At 39.7% G+C, this 5,362-nt stretch overlaps 1 long non-coding RNA gene across 1 annotated transcript; it reads right to left on the bottom strand.

The window, feature by feature from the left end:
* Nucleotides 1-1,301: 1,301 nt before the first annotated feature.
* LOC119772487 lies at nt 1,302-1,792 on the bottom strand. Its single transcript, XR_005279262.1, has 4 exons — nt 1,703-1,792; nt 1,567-1,630; nt 1,439-1,496; nt 1,302-1,369 (listed from the first exon to the last, which is right to left on the bottom strand). It is a non-coding gene; the product is annotated as an uncharacterized LOC119772487 (long non-coding RNA).
* Between the last annotated feature and the right edge of the window lie 3,570 nt (nt 1,793-5,362).

The raw sequence follows: 5,362 nt of genomic DNA, 5'->3' as shown, positions 1-5,362 counted from the left end.
CCGGCCACTTTATTGGGTACACCTGTCCAACTGCTCGTTAACACTTAATTTCTAAGCAGCCAATCACATGGCGGCAACTCAGTGCATTTAGGCATGTGGACATGGTCAAGACAATCTCCTGCAGTTCAAACCGAGCATCAGTATCGGGAAGAAAGGTGATTTGAGTGACTTTGAACGTGGCATGATTGTTGGTGCCAGAAGGGCTGGTCTGAGTATTTCAGAAACTGCTGATCTACTGGGATTATCACGCACAACCATCTCTAGGGTTTACAGAGAATGGTCCGAAAAAGAAAAAAATATCCAGTGAGCGGCAGTTCTGTGGGCGGAAATGCCTTGTTGATGCCAGAGGTCAGAGGAGAATGGCCAGACTGGTTCGAGCTGATAGAAGGGCAACAGTGACTCAAATAACCACCCGTTACAACCAAGGTGGGCAGAAGAGCATCTCTGAACGCACAGTACGTCGAACTTTGAGGCAGATGGGCTACAGCAGCAGAAGAACACACCGGGTGCCACTCCTTTCAGCTAAGAACAGGAAACTGAGGATACAATTTGCACAAGCTCATGGAAATTGGACAATAGAAGATTGGAAAAACATTGCCTGGTCTGATGAGTCTCGATTTCTGCTGCTGCAACATTCGGATGGTAGGGACAGAATTTGGCATCTACAACATGAAAGCATGGATCCATCCTGCCTTGTATCAATGGTTCAGGCTGGTAGTGGTGGTGTCATGGTGTGGGGAATATTTTCTTGGCACTCTTTGGGCCCCTTGGTAACAATTGAGCATCGTTGCAACGCCACAGCCTACCTGAGTATTGTTGCTGACCATGTCCATCCCTTTAAGACCACAATGTACCCAACTTCTGATGGCTACTTTCAGCAGGATAATGCGCCATGTCATAAAGCTGGAATCATCTCAGACTGGTTTCTTGAACATGACAATGAGTTCACTGTACTCAAAGGGCCTCCACAGTCACCAGATCTCAATCCAATAGAGCATCTTTGGGATGTGGTGGAACGGGAGATTCGCATCATGGATGTGCGGCCGACAAATCTGCGGCAACTGTGTGATGCCATCATGTCAATATGGACCAAACTCCCTGAGGAATGCTTCCAGCACCTTGTTGAATCTATGCCACGAAGAATTGATGCAGTTCTGAAGGCAAAAGGGGGTCCAACCCGTTACTAGCATGGGGTACCTAATAAAGTGGCCGGTGAGTGTGTATATGTGTATATATATATATATATATATATATATATATATATATATATATATATATATATATGTGTGGCAACCTTAACAGTTCCTTTTAGGCAAAACAGCAGCGAGTGTGAAATCCAGTATAATGATAATCAAGACTCATCCGGAGGCTAAAAAAAAAATAAAGCAAACCATCAATACAACTGCTGATGAAACTATTATGCACGATAGCCGCTTACCTGTTGCATTACCAGGCTGCCAAATAAACTGTTTCACAATTCCGCCTATGCAGCGCAGCTGTAACAAAATGCTGTGTAAAGGCTTTGTTTATATGGGGTGGATGTTATCTAGCCATGCTAGCCCTTACCTTCCCAGCACCAAGCAAACAAACGAACAGATCAGTCCGGGTTTTGGAGGAGCAGCAAAAGAGGCTAAACGGAGCAGACCATTTTGCATTAATAACTAAGATAAACGCTGACAAACAAAGAAACAGCCACGCTTACCCAGCACAGTTCAGCAGACAAAGGAACCAAAATGATACGACGTCATGACACAAGCAGCTTCATGGCAGATGGGACCTGCTTATATGCAGCAGCCGAAATTGATCTTAAAGTGGCAGCGTACCATTTATCCTGCTACATATATATATAAAACAAACTTTGGCAACCTTTATTCCCTAAGGTGGTATGTGGCTGAATTTCTACTTCACTGCAGTAAAAAAAACAAAAAACAGGTGTTTTGTATTGGCCTGTAGAAAACTGCACATACCAAATGGCTCACAAGAAGTGACTGTGGATGAGATTACTGCACGTACGCATCCCCGCAGCATTGGCATGTTGCTCCACAGGCGCAGGGTGTCGGGGTTCTACGGTAGGGCGTCCGATCGACATTGGCATTTAGAAGATTGGACAGCACTTCTGAAAAACGAGACTGGGAGATCCCAGCTCACGCTGCAACCGTACGCTGGAATGACCCAGATGCAAAAAAGTGCAATGTTGCAAGGAGTTTTGTGATATCTGGTATTGCGTGGGTCCTCCTTGTGGCTGGCTCCAAATCCATTCGGAGTTCCCCCAACAGCTCCAAAATGGCAATGCTGGATAAACGATATGTTTTGATGATCGTTTCCTCGTTCATTCCAAAAATATTCCCACGGAGTGAAAAAATGCGTTCTCTGCGTCTCCTTGCTTCATTTCGATGTCTCCTTCTTGCGCAACCCACCGCTGCCATGTGTGCGCAATTACGCATACAGACCATTTGCACCTTCTTTTGAAACGTGTTAAATATAGAGTAAGATACCGTTAGCAAAATTGCTTTCAGGTTTAATAAATCACTTTGCGAGTGCTAAATTAATATATTTACATGTTCTCCTCCCACAAGACGCACTTTTGCGCGTAAACGTCCCATATTGCATATTCATTGCAGAAAAAGTACTAAATGGATAAGAGGCACTATTTAGCACGTTTTAAAGACCAAATCCTTTTAGCACGCTGTTGATAGATCAGTTTGTACATTTTTTAGCATGCGCAGTGAAATAGCTCACGTTTTTATACACGCAAACCTTTGATAGATCCGGCCCTATGTCTTTAGCTTCAGATCCCGAGGACCTCCATCAACACGAGGACCAGCATTTACAGAAAAGATAAGTATTTCACTCACTCTTTAACTCATTACACGACTGAAGGAACATTTTACTAAAACCCTGTCTCTGTACTATTTCTTTAGATTCAGATCCAGAGGACCTTTATCAACAGGAGCACTAGCATCCTTAGAAAAGATAAGTATTTCATTCACTCATTAATTTGTTCAATAACTAAAAGAACCATTTACTAAAACCCTGTTTCTTCACTATGTCTTTAGTTTTCAGATCCAAAGTTCTCAATCATCGATGGGACCAGCATTCTTAGAAAAGATAAGTATTTCACTCACTCTTTCACTCATTCAATAACTTAAGCAACGTCTTACTAAAACTCTGTCTCTTCAATATGTCATTTGTTTTCAGATCCAAAGTTTTCCATTATCAGCAGGACAAGCATCCTTAGGAAAGCTAAGAATTTCACACACTCTTTAACTCATTCCATGACTGAAGGAACATTTTACTAAAACCCAGTCTCTTCCCTATGTCTTTAGTCTCAGATTAAGAGGACCTCTATCGTCAGGAGGACCAGAATCCATAGAAAAGATAAGTATTTCACTCACTCTTTAACTAATTCAATAACTCAAGGAATTGTTTGCTAAACCGAAAACCGTGACCATGAAACCGTGAACCGAACTGAATCGTGGATTTTGTGAACCGTTCCACCCCTAATATATATACACTATATGTATATGCAGGTTTCTGGGGACAAGGAAGGCAAAGAGAGTTAAGGGGGTTTTATAGTGAAGGCATTGCCTCAGGGTACTGCAGCCACTTCTATGCTTCTGATTCAGGGTTAGAAATCCAACTTTTTGTAAAACCTTTTTTACCCCAATCACAGTACGTAAAAAGCAGGAACAACATAACAGTTATGTGTTCTGTTTTTCTCATAGATCTGATTAAGACTTGTGAAACTTTTCCATGATAGCCCGGAATGAGCGGAGTAAAGAATTCACTCCGCTTGAGTTCAAGCACATTTACTGCACAAACCACCTGTGATACAGAGCCAGGACTTCACAAATTTCATTTTGTATAAACTCTGCATAGAAAATGACATTGATGTTTGTCTAAGTCTTAATAAAGCATAATGGTTGCTATAGAAAGGATCTATATAGCAGGACATTTTTAATAAGTAATTATGTTCTTTTTTTGTTTCATTGTATTTTAAATGTACAATGTTTTTATAAAATCAAGAGTAAGACTTCAAAAGTAATCATTATATTGTAGCGTATTCATATTTCGAGGGACTGTGTTTAACAAATAACAAATTCAACCTAAAGGAAATAGAGCAGTGGAAGCTTAAATACTTCACTGAACAGGTTCTCATTGGAGGGGAGATTATTGTAGCTCCAGATGGATTGACTGATCGTTTTCCCACTGAATGGCAGCATCCTCTCATTGAGGATATTTTTATTCTCCAGTTTTAATCTGATTGTTGGAGATCAAGGAATCTGAGACAAAACGCCTGATTAAATTCCTCAAGTAGACTATTGGTTGATTCCTTCCATGATTTATAATATTGTGTGGTAAAATATCACCATCCCCTTTAACTGATCATTGCTGTTACTTTTGTTCTCTCTTTGACTAAATGTAAATCACCATCATCCTTTATTTGGTAATTGAACTGCACAGAAATTAGTAACCTCATTAAGAATATTTCATTGATGGAACTTTCACCTTTGAGGTAATAGGAATAGCTCAAATTTAGTGCTAAGAAAATTGCAGTCAGGATTAGTAAACTGGTTTATAAAATTGAGACAAAAAAACGACGACAACCAATTTATATCAACAATTGTAGAATAATAGAAAAAAATGTTTTTTAACTTTTGTGTACAACTACACAAATTGAGTTGTACAAGTTGTTAATCAAAAACCTCTTAAATTCTCACTTTTTCAATAAATGGTCCAGAACTATTGTTGCAAAATCAGATTTTTATTTTTCAGACTGTCATGAAAAGATCAGGTACAGATTACATATTGGCAATGAAAATAAAACAAACAAAAAAACAAATAAAAATAAATCATAGGACCAGAGTATTTACCAGATTTACTATATAACACATCATCTGTTCTGGTTTCTATGTAAACAGAGCTTTTGATTAATGGCTTTCTCAAAACTTGCCCCCGTGAGTTTCTCATGTAATGAGGTGAAGGAGTTTCTAGATGGACATTTTATCACCAGTCAAACATGGTAAACACCTCTACTGTTCATTCCTGTGGCATCTAACTGCAGTGACTTATTCAAAAGGCTTCACACCTGTGTGAATTCTCATGTGTTTAGTCAAAGTACCCTTTTGATTAAATTTGTTGTTACAAATGGTACAGGAAAAAGGCTTCTCACCAGTGTGAATTCTGATGTGTTTATTAAGATCAGACTTAGAGGTGAAACCTTTTCCACAGGACAGACATTCAAAAGGTTTCTCACCAGTGTGAATTCTGATGTGTTTATTAAGATCAGACTTAGAGGTGAAATTTCTTCCACAGGACAGACATTCAAAAGGCTTCTCACCAGTGTGAATTCTGATGTGTT

Source organism: Cyprinodon tularosa, unplaced genomic scaffold (genome assembly GCF_016077235.1).
Source record: "Cyprinodon tularosa strain WSP-4 unplaced genomic scaffold, ASM1607723v1 ctg1190, whole genome shotgun sequence".
NCBI lineage: Eukaryota > Metazoa > Chordata > Actinopteri > Cyprinodontiformes > Cyprinodontidae > Cyprinodon > Cyprinodon tularosa.
This window is presented reverse-complemented; position numbering and strand designations above follow the sequence as displayed.